The sequence below is a fragment of the Dreissena polymorpha genome, chromosome 13 (assembly GCF_020536995.1).
Source record: "Dreissena polymorpha isolate Duluth1 chromosome 13, UMN_Dpol_1.0, whole genome shotgun sequence".
Lineage (NCBI taxonomy): Eukaryota > Metazoa > Mollusca > Bivalvia > Myida > Dreissenidae > Dreissena > Dreissena polymorpha.
Genome location: NC_068367.1, coordinates 15,934,026 through 15,954,712, shown reverse-complemented (window position 1 = coordinate 15,954,712; position 20,687 = coordinate 15,934,026). Strand labels below are relative to the sequence as shown.

At 35.8% G+C, this 20,687-nt stretch overlaps 1 pseudogene; it reads right to left on the bottom strand.

Annotated features, from left to right (window-relative positions):
• Positions 1-2,291: 2,291 nt before the first annotated feature.
• LOC127855978 (wolframin-like) overlaps positions 2,292-20,687 on the bottom strand; it is a 20,911-nt pseudogene continuing 2,515 nt past the window's right edge.

Sequence of the window (20,687 nt, the reverse complement as noted above, 5' to 3'; positions counted from 1 at the left end):
GCTTCTTCTGCTTACCAATATGGCGAAATTAACAAATCAAAATATAAAATAAGCAAGTTCATTGCATATCTCTTTAAATGCAATTTTTGTTAAAGCACATAGAGAGAATAAATGGTGGCCCACTCTTGAACACACACGAACAAAATTTTGTGTAATCAAGTCATATAAATTATCCACCATAAAGTTACCATCACTCCTCCTCAGATAATCTCCTTGTTCCTGTTGACCGCAGATCCAGACTCAGCAGTAACCATTGTTTTAGACACATACAAACTTCAAAAGGCTCTTATAAATTCTCATTCTACCCAGGCCAGTAATACAACCACTACCTCCCCACATATATGAGGCAGCCACAGTAGAAGTTTTCAAAACCCTTACTCCTGTGGCCGTCAATGTCCCCCTTATGCACATGTAAACACTTACAATATAAATAATTTGAAACTAACACCCAACTGAGCATCTTTGTACAGTTTTCATACGTTAACCAATAAGCGCCGGCACAAAATATTCTATTTAGAAGGAGTGCTGTTTCAGATAAAGAAAAAACAAGAGGGCATAAAAGGCCCAAAGTTTCTCACGTGATATACAAAGAAACAGACCTGTTCTGTGCAGCCCAAGATATCATTAGAACAAATGTTCTGACAAGTTTCATGAAGAGTGAACTATAAATGTAACTTATAAGAGTGATAACAAGGTTTTACTATTGCCATATAAGGATTAATTCCCCGCCCCCCGGTGGCCATGTTTTCAAGAGACCAGAATCATTATCAAACTCATCCAAGATATCATTAGAACCAATGTTCTGACCAAGTTTCATGAAGATTGGACTTTAATGAGACTATAAGAGTGTTAACAAGTATTTACTATAGCCATATAAGTGAAAATGCCCCACCCATAGTTGCCATGTTTTTCAAGCAACTGGAACCATTTACAAACTCGACAAATACATCATTGGCACAAATCTTTTGACCAAGTTTCATGAAGATCAAGACAATAAATGTTGCCTTTAGAGTGTTAACAAGGTTTTACAATAGCAATAAATAGCCATATAAGGAAATGCCTTGCCCCCAAGTGGCCATGTTTTTCAAGCAACTGAACCATTTTCAAACTCGTCCAAGATATCATGGGGACAAAAATTTTAATGATAGGACAATCAATGTGGCCTCTAGAGTGTTCACAAGGTTTTACTAAAGCCATATAAGGACAAATGCCCCGCCCCCTGGCGGCCATGTTTTTTAACCAACTGGAACCATTTTCGACCTCGTTCAAGATATATTGGAATAAATCTTCTGACCAAATTTCATGATGATCTGACAATAAAGTGGCCTCTAGAGTGTTAACATGGCAAATGTTTACAACGCAAGACGCACAACCACGACCATGACGCACGACGGTTGATAAACAAAAGGCGATCACAAAAGCTAACCATTAGCACATTGTGCTCAGGTGAGCTAAAAAACATAATTAAAGTGTTATAGTTGCTAGCTTACACTAAACATTTAACATGTTTGTTCGAACAATATATTTTACGCAGATACTGTATCAATAAAAATCATAATACTTAACAAAGCTTTAATGAGTTCTTATATTCGACAATTAGTTTAACAACGCAACAAATTTGACTTCATGCTCCATGATTTTCTTGTTCTACAAATAAGTTTTATAAAAATTATGAATATATAAAACAAATGTAACGAAATGAAAACATGCAACAACAAGGGACAAAATTGTCACAAAACCAGGTTTTCATTGTGAAAAAAAAATCTGATAAAGGGAGAAAACTCAAACTGAACTTTTGAAATGAACAAACAAAATTAACCCCCTTTGTAAGTTTGTTTTTAAAAAAAATCTATTTTTTGTCGTGGCGACCTTGACATTGGAGATATTGACGTGATTATTTCGTGCAACACACCGTCCATGATGGTGAACAAATGTGCCAAATGATTTTAAAATCTCACAATAATGACATAGTTATGGCCAGGACAAGCTCATTTATGGCCATTTTTGACCTTTGAACTCAAAGTGGTACCTTGACCTTGGAGATATGGACGTAATTATTTCGCACGACACACCGTCCAATGATGGTGAACAAATGTGCCAAATGATCTGACAATGAACGACATAGTTATGGCCCGGACAAGCTTGTTCCGCCCGCCCGCCAGCCAGCCCGCCAGCCAGCCAGCCAGCCCGCCCGCATTCGCCAATCTAATAACCAGTTTTTTCCTTCGGAAAACCTGGTTAAAAATACAAAACATATTCAATTAGAACCCTAGCCTCACTTAATAAGATCGTCAATCTCCATGATATTTCCCCGACCGTATCTGTGGTACGAACTCAACAAGAGGATACCAGAAGAAGTTGAAGGCCACACTGAACGATTCCTGGAACAGATTATAGAAGAAATCCTCATCATCTGCCTCATCTTCAACTAAAACCACATCACGACTGAGACATTTTAATTTCTTCAGGTGCAGTTTCACTGGTCGAGACAGCGCGTCCGAAATTGTTGCCTTGATTTCCACAGTATCACCAACATTGAGCGCCAGAAAGGTTTTCTGAAAGCCTGATCCAGCCTCTATCGATACAGGCATGCCATTCGTGAGCTTCACGCCAAAATTGAAATTGTACTTATTGTAGTGTTCCAGACCATACACATAACCAAGGGAAACCATCAGTTTACAGTGTTCTTTGCCTTGCTCAGTAAGCTCATCATCATCGCATTGGTATTTCTTCCCATAAATTCTCCGCAGCTGCTTTGATATGAAAACGGGGAAAAACATCAAGCGTTGAAGATACCTCATTTGTGACTCCCGTAACCGCCATCGATGTTATTTCACCCTGCCATAGAATCTTGGCTCCCTTCAGTGCATTACATTTCATCATGTTTTCCTTGTCAGCGTTACAAACTGCATGAAAATTCTCAGCAGTAAGTTTATCCATATGAGCCCCCTCATCTGATGGAAAACGGACAAAAATTAGCGGAATTACGGCCAGGATTGCAAACATCACCATCAAAATCTTTTTCAAGACACTGAACCTTTTATCAAACTTTCCTCCAAACAGCTTCTTTGTCTGTGTCAAAGTACAGGGATACATCCAAGCAGCAGTGTGATCACAACTTTTTCCAAACAGGTCTGAGGACAGTAATTTTATGAAGACATAAACTCCACCAATAACAACAAAAAACATGCTGAGTGGAATCAACACTGGCAACATTACATATCCAACTGTTGCTCTAGCCAGCCCAAACCAAGTCGCAAATGGGTACATGGTTGTTATCAACTCAAACCAGAAATAGCAAACAAGATGTGGGACTGCCACTCGGTACATGCCAGTAAAGGACTTACGGACAGCCATCTGTATAAAGAAAACTGGAATCAGACAATAACAGAGAGAAGGAATACCTATGTTCAACCTTAACCCACTGTAGAGCTCAAGAGATACAAAATTGCCCGAAATGATTTTCACTATGGATGCAACAACTGGAATCTCTGGAAAGTGCATCAAAAACACGGGCAACCCTGCAAGAAAATTGCAAAACAAGGCTAGGAGGGTAACCAGATCGTGACTATCACTGATTGCTACGAAACAAATCCCACATAGTATACTGTTTAAGACACACAGCTCTGAGCAAGGAATGTAGGTTTTATCAGCCAAAGAAAAGCTGGAAACGACCAGCGGGATTGTAGCAAAGTAGATCAGGTACGGAGTCAAAGAGTTCCAGGTGTATTGAGACTGAGTCTGGTCTACGTCAACTCCTATATCATACTCTTTCAAGACCTCCGCCAGCGCTGAGGCCTCTTGCAGCTTTCGTTTCTTGTAAAACATCTGTAGAGTTGTTATAATGATGGTAGCGTAGGAATGTAGAACACAAGCAGCGGTAGTACCAGTAGGAGGAATTTTGGTGAGATAAATCCATAAACAAAGAACAGTGTGAGGAAATAGATCTGATCGACAGGGATCCAGCCTGCGACTATGCTCAGCCCGTCACGTGAGGCAAATTCCAAGGCAGCCTCCCCAACAGCCGAGGCGGTCTCCTTTGGGTATTTAGCAATCTAAAAGTAGATAATGTGGAATTTGAAAATTTAAGAAAACAATTTACTCTGAAATAAAAGGATATGTGGGTACGAAGAGTTAAACCAACAATCACATTTAACATTGAAAATTTGCAAAATTTAGAAGACCACTGCTTTTTTTCCAAGGCATTGTTTAATTTAAGTTTAGTTTAGAGCTTTGTTTGCATTAAACATTGCATATCTGATAATATTCCAACTGCAAAACGGTTATTTTTTAATATAATTTAAATTTCTTAAAGGAAAAATCGGCAACAAAATCAGGTTTCCAACACTTTTAATTATTTATTTAATTTAAAAATTGCGTTATTCCCCTGTAAGTCCGTATGTAAGCAACTTACACACACAATCAAGCTGTGTCTAATTGCAAGTTTCATCAAGAAACAGTAAAATATGCCCAAATGTACTTTAAACTAGTTCTACACACAATTTTAGTACAATATATCCATCCAAACTCAAGATGTGGAAATTGTTTTTATAGCTTTAGCATTAGAGACCATGACCATTACTAAAAATGTCCCAAATACAACATTTTTTAACCAAAACTTATACGAGATTGATTGATGCAAACTAAAGTTATTGTTTGACGCTGTCTGCCCGCCCGCAATATCTCAATCTCATAACCAGGTATTTCAACTAAGTTAAAAATCTGGTTTATAGTGCTGCTTCTTTTTCTGCTATGAAGTGCATCATTCCTAATAACTGGCAAAACTCTTATATATTAGAAACAGACATTTACAAGTAAGGAAACATGCAAATCCGTAAAACATGGCCAATTTCACAAACCTTTTCAAACCATCCTGCAGCCTCGTACGCAGCTGACCTTTCAGTGGAGGTCAAGGTCATATCACCTTGTATCTTGCGAGACAGGATCTTCACAAACTCATTCTCCGATATGTTCTCTCCAATCTTTTTACCTAAGATAAAATCATGCTATGTATTCATAACAGTTTAAGTATTCATAAAAGTATAGACTAACAACATGTTATAAAACAAGAGCTGCTTTTGTGAAAAAAACAATACCCCCTTCTGCGCTTTTAAGTCCCACAACAGCTATTTATGAAAAAACAAGGCCCATAACTTAACCAATAATCAATGGACCAAAACGAAACTCACACTTCATCTGTAAGTCATGTAAGTAGACTGAAATACAAAAATTCAGCTCAATACCTGAAAGCGTTCCGTAAAAAATAAACAAGGGCTGTTTGTAAAACATGCATACCCCCCATATGCATTCTATACATAGATGGTGACGTCACTACGTTATTATCACCTCTATACTTAGACGCATCACGCACCTCCATTTGGAGGCATTTATGACTACGACACAAAGAAGTCCGCGGATGAATGAAGAATTTGCTTTATAAGTAAACTTTCATGTTATGATTTAAAATTTAAGTATAATTTTGTTCAGTCTTACGGTCTTATGTAAGTATCAATTAAAATTTTCGTAAGTTTTCAACAATTTCGCTCTTTATTCATTTTTTTTAAACTGTACTTTCACTTTCGGTTGTATAACAACATGTATCCTTTATTGACGAAAGTTTGCAATGAAATAGCGTTTTCAAAACCGCTTAAAAAGTTTCAGAAGGTGTATCTGATGCATGTTATGAATAGACACAATGTCATAGCTATATTGCCGACTAGTATGGGAACAATTTGGTATTTCAAGTGGCTCCATTTGAATTGCAAGAGAAGTTCAAATTGACTTGTTCAGTTTGTTAAATTTTACACCCTAATTATATATTTTTTTATAAGTGCCTGATAGATTTTTTTCTTTAAATAATTGAGATCAATGAAAATTTTAGTAAACGCACAGCATTGATGTTCTATGATGGTCATTTTTTTAGTGGAATAGTATGTTACAATAAAACAATTATAACTATTGTATTAATGAATTTAGATTAGGTGTCATCTTTAAATGGGGTAGTAATTCATTTTATGAGATTAGCACATTACATAGTTGAAAAATAAATAACACTTTAATGACTTACCATAGTAAAATAAAGTAGCATAGAATATGTTGCAGGTCATAAAATGTAAAACTGAAATTGAAGAAGCTTTACAAATATTTTACACTGACAACACTGCTGGTTTTCCAAAAAAAAAATCCTTCCTATCTACCTGCCCTAGTTTTTTGGGGCAAATTTAAATATTATTAATATAATTGAGTTAAATTATTAAAATATCAATATGTTTTGATTACATTAGCTTATTATATTATTAATAATAAATACTTTGCAAGGAAAGTCCAATTCTGTTTTAATTAGTCTTAATTAGGTACTAGTAAAATTGAAAATATCAGTGACATCCAAAACTTGGCTTATATGCGTATGAATGCATATTTTCTTTGACAGTTACATAGTACCCTATTTAATTGGATTAAAAACAACAAAAAACTATAGTTTTACAACCCAGCCCAAGTTGACTCAAACTGAATTAATTCATCAATTGATCCTATTTTATTATATTAAAAACAACATGTGTAAGATTTTGAGAATATCCCATGTATTCCTCTAGTATTCCTCTAGTACACCAACATGCACGTCTTTCTAATGATTTACATGCACTCCTTAAACAGTTTAACAAAAATAATGAATGATTAATCCAAAGAAAACAACAAACAAGCTGCTTCATATAAAAAGTTTATTACATAAGATTACATAAGCAAAATAATCATTTTGATAATAAATCAAGATTATACTTCAACCAAACCATTATAAATTTATTGTGGGGTGGGGGGGGGGGGTAATGTAAGCAACTAAAATGGGGGAAATGTCTGGGGAGGGAACATCTTAGGGCGGGCGTCCGGAATTCCTGCTAAGGGCGACAGTGTTGTTAATGTGTCTTTAGAAGAAATAACTGAAGGAAAGTACTTAGTGGTGTATGCCCATCCAGAAGCATTTCTGAGCATATCAATTGGAACAGCAATATTGAATGCATTTGAAAGAGATATAACTGTTTCATGAATTGCTTTTGTTGAAGCCCACAAGTCATGGTCCTTTAATGGTAGCTTTCCTATTAGGGAATTTTATACTTATTTTTTACTCTACAATCTAGCTCTTTTGTCATAAAATAAGAAGTTTTATTAACCAACAGGTTTTGTGTTTGAACCTCACAAATTTTATAATACCAAAGTCCCATCATATAATCCTCATCACAATCAGCAGCAGCATTATCATATTCATCATCATCATCATCGTTAGCAGCAGCATCATTGTGTTGTATTATCAGAATTCAATACAAATACAAACACAACCATTACAACTCTTACTACTACTACTACTACTAATTAATTAATTATCTACTACTACAACAAGAACAACAACTACGACTACTACTACTGATCTTACTTCTACTACTACTAGTCTACTACTACTAGTCTACTACCCAGCGGACATCATTCTCTACACCATAGCGACCATGAATTAATATTTGATGCCATGTACAACATAATTCACCTTATTACACAAAACATGGAATACACAAATGAATGAAAATGCTTTAAAATAAATGCAAATTTGAAATTTGAAACAAAACAACCTAAGCAATACATAATAAGAAACACTACATTATTGAAACACTGATACCATGAACATTTTAGGGTGTAACACCTTATGTACATGTACCAGACCTTTTATGTACTACCGGCACTTTGAAACTTTACGTACCACCTACATAAAATATAGGTGTTATTTCCATTCATTCATAGCAGTCCTAATGAATTAAGGTCATTCTCTAAACATGATTAAAGTCTAAAGAAGGAAATAATTTGATTTTTTTACAGTTTGAACATTAAGGTCATTCTCTCTTCTCTTCAAAGTATCACATTTCAATTATACAATATAATACAAACATTTTAGACTTTATAATCCTTAGTCAGGAAAAGATAAGAGACAAATGAATTTTTATAATTTACTTCAATTTCAGGTAAGACTAATAAATCATTTATTAAGTACTACATGTACTTGGGCTAATAAATTAAACTAAGACACTCAGTGACACTTAGACAATCTGACAAAATATAAAATCTATGGCCAATATAGATCTATAAGTCTAAATTCATAAATACTATCACACAAAATACATTTCATCAATAACACACATTCATATTAAATTAGTTATCTCTTTATATTATAACTATGGTACATAAAGTGTCAGATAGTGGTACATAAAGTGTCGGTACATAAACGGACTGGTACGTAATGTGTGACATTCAACATTTTAAAAATCAGTTAACAATATATGGACTTCATTGTTTTGCATATACGCAATCAAAGCATATTTATTAAAAATTAAAACACACTGTTCATGGCTGTATCTTTTTATTTATACATGCATCAACTATTCTGGATATTAATACATTTTTAAAATTATATATAAACAAGAGCACCACATTATGGGTGCCAAGCTAGGCTGCGGTGCAGTTTTGAATAAATGAAATTTATTAAAAGAATTTTTAGAGGTTAGTGACCTTGACCTTTGACCGAGTGACCCCAAAATGGGTGTGGTGTGTAGAAATCATCAAGGTGCATATACATGTGAGGTTTCAATGTTTTAGGTGGAAGCACTTTGATTTTTGAGCCTATGTAAAGGTTTTAGCACGACGCGGACGTCTGACGACGAGCTGTCTATGACAATACCTAGGGTTTTCCCCGAAAACAGCCGAGCTAAAATTGAGCGCCATTAGTCCAATTTTTTGACGCTCTTAAATATTAAGCTACTTTTTATATGGGTAATGTTTGTAGCAAAGAATTTAGCCCATATAAAAAGTATCTCTAAATTCTTTGCGCGTCTTATAAATAAGACTAGAGCGCCATTTAAATTAAATGGAAAACATACATTATGTCATTGTCAAGAAAAATAAAGCTGTAAAAATCTCACCTGCTCGTCTTTGATGTTGCAATTAGCACATTCAGCATTTTCAGTATCTACTAAATAAATATATGAAAGTGCCAAATGTCCAAGATACCATGACGTCCTCCTCAAAATGTTAGATCCTTTGAACTCCATTTATTTTATCCCTGATTAATCCTCTCACACATGAGGCCTACATGTAAGATTCCTTGTAATGTTCACAGCGTTTATTTTAAATTGTTTACGTTCTCAAATTTTAGCAGGTATTTAATTATAAATATTTATTTATGATTTTGATTTATTTACTATTTCGAAGATACAGTCTTGCAATGTGTTTAGTTAGTCTAAGTTACGTGTTTAGTGATTCTTACAAACAATAGACTGACATAAAAAGTGGCTCCTTTTGAAGCACAAACTGCATCCATGTATATATTACAGCTGGCCCGGTTTGATGGGGCCTGTTTTTGATAATAATTAATTACCATTTTTCACTTCCGTGTTTATTATGTTTACCAACGCCATGATGGAAAAAAGTCCGTTTCCCACAATCCTTAGCGCGCATTCACACAGGTCAGTAAGACCGGTGTGACACAATGCCCCATATGGGCTGTCAGTTGTAGTGGCAGCCATTGTGTGAATATGTTTTTTGTCACTGTGACCTTGACCTTTGACCAAGTAACTGTAACCTGAAAATCAATAGGGGTCATCTGCCAGTCATGATAAATGTACCTAAGAAGTTTCATGATCCTAGGCCTAATTATTCTTGAGTTATCATCAGGAAACCATTTAACTGTTTCGAGTCACTGTGACCTTGACCTTTGACCTAGTGACCTGAAAATTAATAGCGGTCATCTGCCAGTCATGATCAATGAACCTATGAAGTTTCATGATCCTAGGTGCAAGCATTCTTGAGTTATCATCCGGAAACCATTTCACCATTTCGAGTCACTGTGACCTTGACCTTTGACCTAGTGACCTGAAAATCAATAGGGGTCATCTGCCAGTCATGATCAATGTTCCTATGAAGTTTCATGATCCTAGGCGTAAGCATTCTTGAGTTATCATCCAGAAACCATTTTACTGTTTCGAGTCACTGTGACCTTGACCTTTGACCTAGTGACCTGAAAATCAATAGGGGTCATCTGCCAGTCATGATCAATGTTCCTATGAAGTTTCATGATCCTAGGCGTAAGCATTCTTTAGTTATCATTCGGAAACCATTTTACTATTTTGAGTCACTGTGACCTTGACCTTTGACCTAGTGACCTGAAAATCAATAGGGGTCATCTGTCAGTCATGATCAATGTGCCTATGATTCATGATCCTAGGCCTAAGCATTCTTGAGTTATCATCCGGAAACAATTTTACTATTTCGAGTCACTGTGACTTTGACCTTTGACCTAGTGACCTGGAAATCAATAGGGGTCATCTGACAGTCATGATCAATGTACCTATGAAGTTTCATGATCCTAGGCCTAAGCGTTCTTGAGTTATCATCCGGAAACCATCTTGTGGATGGACAGACGGATCGACAGACCGACATGAGCAAAACAATATACCCCCTCTTCTTCAAAAGGGGGCATAAAAACTGGTTGGCTCAAAGAAATTTTGGGACAGCGCTAGCCCTGGTAGATAGACCCCACGACACCAGTAAATAATATAATCTGCAAATGTGGTCCTAAACTGCATCCAAGAACGAGTCACTGTGACCTTGACCTTTGACCTAGTGACCTCAAAATCAATAGGGGTCATCTGCCAGTCATGATTAATGTACCTATGAAGTTTCATGATCCTAGGCCTAAGCGTTCTTGAGTTATCATCCGGAAACCATCTAGTTGACTGACGGACGGACCTACCGACGAACCGACATGTGCAAAACAATATACCCCCTCTTCTTCGAAGGGGTCATACGGCTCAAAGAAATTTTGGGACAGCACTAGCCCTAGTAGAAAGACCCCACGACACCAGTACATAATATAATCTGTAAATGTGGTCCTAAACTGCATCCAAGAACGAGTCACTGTGACCTTGACCTTTGACCTAGTGACCTCAAAATCAATAGGGGTCATCTGTCAGTCTTGATCAATGTACCTATGAAGTTTCATGATCCTAGACCTAAGGGTTCTTGAGTTATCATCCGGAAACCATCTGGTGGACAGACCCTACGACACCAGTACATCATATAATCTGCAAATGTGGTCCTAAACTGCATCCAAGAACGAGTCACTGTGACCTTGACCTTTGACCTAGTGACCTCAAAATCAATAGCGGTCATCTGCCAGTCATGATCAATGTACCTATGAAGTTTCATGATCCTAGGCCTAAGCGTTCTTGAGTTATCATCCAGAAAACATCTGGTGGACGGACGGACCGACGGACCGACATGTGCAAAACAATATACCCCCTCTTCTTCGAAGAGGGGGAATAAATATAGGTTGATTCACATACCAAAAATTAGCTCAATATCTGAAAGTGTTGCATAAAAAACATCCAGAAAAGGTTACTATAGACTAAATGTATAGGTCCAAGACCCAAAACTTTGGCAAAAATCAACGGACACGACAGAATCGCACACTTTATCTTTAGGTCATGTAAGTAAACTCACATGCCAAAAATCAGCTCAATATCTCAAAGGGTAGCGTAAAAAAAATGTCCGGAAAATGTTAAAAAAGTAAAAAAAAGTCCAGGGCCCTCACTTCATCCCGAATTTCACACTTCATCCCTAAGGCATGTATGTATAATGGCATACCAAAAATCAGCTCAATATCTAAAAGGGTAAAGTATAAAAACATCCGGAAAAGGGTAATTATTGAGAAATTTTCTTATCTACTTTTGTCTCAAATCTCCAAGCCTTTTACTTTCTATTAATAGAAGCTCCTCCCTTGAATTTTATCCCTTTACAATTTTTTACTTCCCTTGTCAAAAATAGATCATGTACCTGCCAAATAAAAAATAAAAATTAATTCCTTCTAAAGCTTTCTCCTTTTCTTACACAAAATTTAGATCAGTCAAAGGCGTATCTTCGTAAAAAAAACAACTGACCATAATAAATTTTACACTTCATCGGTAAGTCATGTAGGTAGACTCACATACCAAAAAGTTAGCTCAATATCTTAAAGCGTTAAGTTAAAAATCAACAGAAAACAGAATACCGGACAGACAGACTGAAAAACAGACAGGCAGCTATATGACTGTTACATGGCACCCAACCTGAGGGATAAAAACTATAACAAATTAGCATATTTTCATGTATAATCCCTGAATAATGTGAAGTAATCATAACAACTGAGTCTTGAGAAAAAAATGTAATGATAGCCCATCAGTGCTTTATTGGCACATATGTCTTGTTTTTAGTAAAGGTGTTTAATTAATAATACAGGAGGATTAACTATCGTTTGGGCAAAATTTCAAAACACCAATGAATGTCTTAAACACATGAAGCGCCACAATGAATATAGTGCAAGTATAAAAATGACAAAAAAACTAACATTGAAAATATATCTCCCACCAGGGTTGGAACATGCGACTGCTGGAGTATGTTCAGGAAACTACATGTATGTATGTTTGTAAAAGAAATACTGAAACAGTTTTTATCAGTTACATGTTTTTTTAGCATGTTTGTTTCTCTATGACTTTCAATATGTCATATTTTCCCCTATTCTCAAATGTTAAAATATTGTTTGTATGTGGTGTATTACTTTTAAATATTCTCTGTCTTTAAATGAAACGAAAATGTTTGTTGTACAATATCTAGCCCCTTCAATCATGCATGTATCTACTGACGTATTTTGCTTTGTGTTATTTTTGCTATCATTGTCATGCATGAAGTGAGCTAAAAATTATTAAGCTTGAAACTTTGATTACTAAGCACTCTGCCACTAGGCCAAAGGGACTGAAGTAAATGTTGTTGAGTTTTAACTTTGTATAGGCTTTCCATGTTTTGTCAGCCACTTAAACGAAAACAATTAATACTTGAAATTATTATATTATTTTGTGTGTCAAATACTGTAATGTAAAGCACACACAAGCAATACAAAACATTGAACACTTGAGATGCACTTGAGTCACAAGTCATTGGATAAATCAGGTCATCACAGTTGAGGATTGGCCATAAATTTCATTCTTCATCAATTAATCTAGTGAATTTGGAATTCAGAAAAGCAAAAATGGTAAGATACTTGTATTTCAGACAATACTACTTCTACTTCTACTACTTTTTTTTGTATTACTACTAATTCTACAACAACTAAAAATATTAATAATAAATATTATATTTCCTTTCCTTATAATAGGTTTATGAAAGACAAATTTTATGAAAAAATCTAAGTTGTATGAGCTGTAACCTTTCTCTATAGCTTACAGGTAAAATTTCAAACGGTAAAAAGACCTTTTATAATGACAAAGTTTTTAGTAGAGCAACCAATGTTGGCTTATGGGCCATTTTTCTAGAGATAATATATCTTTTAAGTTTGAATGAAATACCTCAAGCGACTTCTGAGAACCTTGCTAACCAAAAACATACCCATTTTGAATAACTGTATAATTATGCAAATTTCTAAGTAAGAAAAAGTTTGTGTTTTTTTACAAATTTCAAACTAGAGTAAACCAAACTTGATCTATGGGGTCATTATAAATTTGGTTAATAATGAATTTATAAGTTTGAATGAAATGCCTCCAGCCACTACTTAGAAACAAGCTTACCAAAAAATTCAAACCCAGCATGGACGCCAACCCCGACGCAGAGGCTCCTAATATAGCTTTCCTTTTTCCAGACAAATTGAGCTAAAGATTTTATTGCAATACACTAGGGAAAATCATTATTGTAACAAAATACAATAATTAAACCTCTCTCTGGGAAAATGAGGCTTAATGCATTCGCATTAAATGTCGTCCCATATTAGCCTATGCAATCTGCACAGACTTATTAGAGACAACACTTTCTGCCTTAACTATATTTTTGCTTTGACGACACTTAATATTAACAAAACATATTATAAAAGTGGAAAGTTTCATCCCTGATTAGCTTGTACAGACTGCACACGCTTATCCAGGACGACACTTTGTGCACAGGCATTCAACTATGTTCCGCCACAGCAAGGCTTAATTTTCTCATTATTATTTATACACACCCGCAGCAAGCAGCAGCTTTTGCTCTCTGCCTCCTGTCAGTTTCTTGATGGCCTCTGAGTATTCCTCTGAGGACAGGACCTCCTTCTGGGCAGAGTTGATGGTGTGGAACATGTTACGGGCTGCGTAGCGTATCTTCTTCTCCAAGGTGGAGGTTGACACGCACCAGACCACATCCTCCTTGTTGTCATTGTTTATCCCTGAAAATAATTAGAAATCTGTCACAGACATCAATTCCCCACAACACACATTTGGACCTAGTAAAATCAACTAAATATTCTACAGTAGTCAAAAAGACAGCCATACTTTTGTAAACAGTGGTCGCAATCAAAGTTCCTTTTTTTTTAAATATTAACCTACATATTAAGGTAAACAAGCAAATTCTTTAAATTGATATCCCCCGCCAATATGCTTTTGGACACAAAAAAGTTATATTTGACACTCAAAAAAGCATTTTTTCAAGATACAAAGGGCCATAACTCCGTTATTAACAGATGGTGTACAATGCCATTTGACGTGCATCATCCTCTTATCCATATATTTACTCATACAAAGTTTCAATGAAATCCGCCAAAGCACTTCCAAGATATGGCTCCGGACGGACGGAAAGATGGACGGACGGACAACGCCAAAACAATATCCCTCCGCCTATGGCAGGGGATAATAAGCTGTTAAAGTTTGAACAAAATCCACCAAGCAGTTACAGAGGAGCTCAGTACACACAACTCTGTGACATGTGTAAACTAGAAATGGCGCGGCAGAGGCTGACGCGTATCCCTACGCCGCATGTTTAACCCAGGGGTGCCCCAGGGTTGGTAATGGGGCCATGCATAGTTGAGATTGACCATATTGTCATAAGAGATGTTCAGTATAAATTTGAAGTAATTCGGTGTAGAAATGAAAAAGTTAACGTAAAATAACCTAAAAAATGAGTGAAAATCTTTTCCCCTAATTTCTCCTCCTCATCCTGCTCTCCTAACAAATCTAATACTGAATCAACTTCACTGACGTCCATTATGTACATGTCATCCTCATTGGAATGACTTATGATATGGCTGAACATGCTCTCCTATAGCCAATCTTCTTGCTTCTTGCTTCTGTTTTGGAAAAGATATGTTTTGAGGTTAAATGGTTGACTAAATAGTAGCGTCTCAGAAATTTTCTGTCGCAATCTTGTACACAACAATGAAAATGTTGAATTTCATGTCAGTCTTTGATGTGCCTGTTCAAAGTCCATCTTGCTTTAAATTGTTTCTCACATTTTTCCCACTTGAATATTTTGACAGATTTTCAGTAATGAGTCTAAAAGTGTAATTTAAAAAATTAAAAGTTTCAGCCCTTTTACAGATTCTTGAGGCTCTATTCCATGAGTTTCTCATGCTTTTTATGCTTGACTGCATTCTTGCTCTTCTCTCATATACAGGTGTCCCTTTGCGCCAATATTTTATAATCCCTTGTATAAGCATTAGATGGATGAGCTAAACCATTTCACAGATGAGTAAACACAAACAATTGACTACTAAATACATCTCTGTGCCACTACTGTGTAACTCTATATGTGTTTTCAATACACAAGCTTCATTGTTACAAAATTCCTTTGTCTGATGAAAATGCTTGCACTTCTTCTGATTGGGTAGATTACCACATAATAGATTTCCAAATCTAAACGCGGACCCTAAGTTCAAGGTCAAGGTCACAGTGGTAAAAAATTTCATGCGCATGGAAAGGTCTTGTCCAGATACACATTCCTACCAAATATGAAAGCAATATCTGAAGGGACACAGCAGGTATGAGGCTTTTTCGGATCGCAGTCGCAAATTTCGAAACCTGAACGCTGACCTTAAGTTCAAGGTCAAGGTCACAGGGGTCAAACATTTTATGCACATGGAAAGGTGTTGTCCAGATACACATGCATACCAAATATGAAAGCAATATCTGAAAGGACACAGAAGTAATGAGCCTTTTTCGAATCGCGGTCGCATATTTCAAAACCGGAAAACTGGCCCCAAGTTCTAGGTCACAGAGGTAAGATATTTTATGCCCATAGAGTGTTGTCCAGATATACATGTATACCAAATATGAAAGCAATATCTGAAGGGACACAGTAGATATGAGCCTTTTTCAAATTGCGGTCGCAGATTTCAAAACCTGAAAATTGACCACAAGTTCAAGGTCAAGGTCATAAAGGTAAAAAATTGTGTGCGCATGGATAGGTGTTGTATGGATACACATGCATACCAAATATGAAAGCAATATCTGAAGGGACACAGTAGTTATGAGCCTTTTTTGAATCGCGGTCGCATATTTTGAAATCTGAAAACTTACCCCAAGTTCAAGGTCACAGGGATAAAAAATTGTATGTACATGGAAAGGTGTTGTCCAGATACACATGCATACCAAATATAAAGAAAAATATCTGAAGGGACACAGTAGTTATGAGTCTTTTTCGAATCGCAGTCACAGATTTCGAAACCTGAACGCTGAGCTCAAGTTCAAGGTGAAGGTCACAGGGGTCAAAACTATTATGCCCATGGAAAGGTCTTTTCCAGATGCACATGCATACCAAATATGAAAGCAATATCTGAAGGAACACAGTAGTTATGAGCCTTTTTCGAATCGCAAACACCGATTTCGAAACCTAAAACTGACCCAACGTTCAAGGTCAAGGTCACAGGGGTAAAAAATTGTATGCACATGGATAGGTGTTGTCTAGATGCACATGGATAGGTGTTGTCTAGATACACATGCATACCAAATATGAAAGCAATAATCTGAAGGGACACAGTAGTTATGAGCCTTTTCGAATCGCAGTCGCAGATTTCGAAACCTAAAAACTGACCCCAAGTTCAAGGTCAAGGTAATAGGGGTCAAAATTTTTGTGCGCATGGAAAGGTCTTGTCCAGATACACATGCATACTACCGGTAAATACTTCTAGAGTGTTAACAAGGTTTTACATAAGCCATATAAGGAAAACTGCTGCCCCCAAGGTAGCTGTGTTTTTTTAACGGACTGGTAACATATTCAAATCTGCCAAGATAAAATGTTCTGACAAAGTTTCATGAAAATTTGACTTAAAATTTTCTAACTATAAAAGAGTTAACAAGCTTTATCTTTAATTTGACCCAGTGACCATGTCTTTTAACCTCGCATGACCTAGTTTCATTTTTGGGCGAGATGACATAGGTGCAAATTTTCATACTAAGTTTCATGAAGATTGGACCCGAAAATTTAACTTTTAGAATACTATCAACCTTTCACTACATCCATATAAGAAAAACTGTCCCTCCCCCAGGTGCACAAAAAAGGACCAGATCCATATCGAAATCTGCTCAGATATCAGTAGCAATCAAAGTACTGACAGTACAATTGTGACGATGCTTTGGAAGAGGGTGGATATAAAAGCATCAATTGAAGTTTATCTACATCACCACAATTGTGTATGAGGGTACGAAAATTTTGGGTACGAACAAAAAATGGGTACGACAATTTTGGGTAAATAAATTATGCCCCCAAAAAAATTTGGGTACGAAAAAAAATTTGGTTACAAAAAAAATTTTGGTACAAACAAAAAATTGGTTACAAACAAAACTGTGGGTACAAAAAAAAATTGGGTACGAAAAAAAATGGGTACAAAAAAAATTGGGTACGAAAAAAAAATTGGGGGTACGGGGAAGTCGTACTCGTGGGGAACTTGACCCATTTAGCGAAACTGAGAGGCGGGTTACATTCTCGATCAAATATAACAAGAAATATCTTTAAATAGATATTTGACGTGTATTTTCTGTACCACTTATCTTAAAAAAAACGTTCTGTTCCAGTAAAACGTTTGTGGGTTATAACATTACGTTAAGTAGCAGATATATTCAAAACTTGACATGCCCTTTAATAACACCATGCTCTTTAATTTTACATGTATATCATACCAAACTTTATATTTCATTTGTTTCTTTTCTAAGTTAATGATATTATGTGTGTGCAATGATGTGGCTCTGTAATTTTAGTTTGAAAAGTTTATTAAATATGCAAAATGAGAGAGCACGCACAAGAGCGAGTTTCATAGATGTCTGAGGGCTATTATGTTGTTAATATACTATACTCGCTTTAACGTTTACAAATGGCAGGTTCGAAATAATTAGTTTTCTTTACACTCATGATCGCGTTAAACGTTAATTATACACGTTTTCATTCGCAATTTATTTACAGAATCACGACAAATGTCAAATACAATACAGAAAATTCATAGTTGTTTACATTGATCTATAAACATATAATCGATTGAATATAACTGATTTAAAATTAACGTTTTCAAACTATTATTAAATCTTTTTCCTAGATATGCTGTCCTAATTTTAGCTGAGCTTCCGTTACCTTTATCAATGATAATCAGCAAGGTATGCGGATTAGAAAAATCGAGCTATCTCTATCAGAATGGCTCGGTCTTATACATAGGTCGCCATTGTGAAGAATTTTTTCATGGTATGATAACTTAGACGAGCTGCTTTGCAGCATCGTCAAAAATGTTCTGACTAGTTTCAGAGAGATAAAAAATGTGACTTCTTGAGTGTAATCAAATTATCTTTAATTTTACTTAGTGGCCTAGATTTTGATCTCACAATGACCCAATTATAAATTCAGTAAAAATTTAATTGGGACAAATGTTTAGACCAAGTTTCATTAGGATTGGACAATAAATATGGCAAATAGAATGCTCAAAAGGTAAATGTTGTTGATATATGATGCACGACGGACAACAAACAATCACAAATAATCACTACCAGTGCAATGTGCTTATGTGAGCTTAAATTGCAATTTCTGGGACAGAGCCGAATTTAACATACAGGACATGATTTAAACAAAGTTGATGTTATCATAACAAAATACCAAACTTCTGAGTCTTGGTGTTTCACAGAGGATTTTAATTATATGTTTTCATCGAAGATATACATAGAGCAGGCCCCAAGTTGACCCCAGTGGAATGATTCGAACAAACTTTATAGAGAACCATTATACAATATAACATACAAAATACCAAACCTTTGGGCCTTTCCCTGACTTGTGGGTAACTTTTTTTCCCTAATATGAAAACAATAATCTTTTATGAAACCGCAAGACCCAAACTTGAAATATCTATTTTAAGCTCTGGCAGTGTTTCTAGGAAATTGCAAAGTTACAATTTTATTAAAGTTGTTACCCAATGCTAGGTCTATTTTATTTGTATCATGCACGAAAGAGTAACATTTCAGTTGAAAAACATTTAAGTTTATTAATTTGTGTGTCAAATGTTTAGAAAAAGTCCCCAAATTTAAATAACCAGTGAGACATTAGTCCCACCTTTTATGATACCTAACACAAACACTGCTCTTGAGACCTTCATGTGTAGTTGAAAAGAAACATTTGAAATAAGGTAAGTCAATGATAATTCCTGTAAATTTTCGTTAAAATCTGCTCAGCTGTTTATGCTGTTATGAAACAAATTGTTGACAAAAAAACACATATGATATGCAACATATGTCGGATAGTTGCACACCACAACAGCTAACCATGAGCTCTTAAAACTCACATGAACTCAAAACAAGGGACAAAATTGTCACAAGACCAGGTTTTCAACTCAAAGTGTGACCTTGACCTTGGAGATATCAACGTAATAATTCCGTGCTACACACCGTCCAATGATGGTGAATAAATGTGCCAAATCATCAAGGCCCAAATGATTTTAAAATCTCACCATGAACGACATAGTTATGGCCCGGACAAGCTCATGTATGGCCATTTTTGACCTTTGAACTCAAAGAGTAACCTTGACCTTGGAGATATCGACGTAATTCTTTTGCGCGACACACCGTCCAATGATGGTATACAAATGTGCCAATTGATTAAAAAATCTCACAATGAACGACATAGTTATGGCCCAGACAAGCTTGTTCCGCCCGCCCACCAGCCGGCCCACCCGTCCGCCCGCCGACATTCGCCAATCTTATAACCAGTTTTTTCCTTCGTAAAACCTAGCTAAAAATGTAATTTAAAATCAATTACATGGACTGTCATCATCAACAAGGTCCTTAAGTTTTTTAGTGGCATCACTGTTGCCCTGCTTTGATGAAGCCACGAACCAGCAGACAGCCAACTTCCCATTCTCGGTCTCGCTCAGAGCCATCTTTGCTGTCTGCAAGTTTCAGATAATGCTGAGCGAGTCGAAGCTGGAATTCTTCCTCTCCGTCTTTGGCCCCTTTCATCCATGATGCCACATCTTCTGCAAAGAAGGAATAAATGAAATTAAAACTAATTTGTCACCTAGGCAAAAATATAATTCATTGAAAACATTGTTTGAAACACATAATCAAAAATAATTTTTTCATATTTATACTATGTTTTCTTGAAATCAACTTTCTTGATTCCTTGCATTCATTATGAGTAAATGATCTTTAGTTATTTATAATTAATCATGCACTTTTGTTATCCATCATTTTTAAATAAACATAAATGAAGCATTTAATGAGTTGTTGAAAAAAAAAGAATTAATTTGTAAATTCTGTACTTATCTGTAGCCTTTTATAATCTGATATTATTATGTCTACACTCATCTATTCATTTCATACGCCAAATGATGATATTGTGAATTTTTAAGTTCA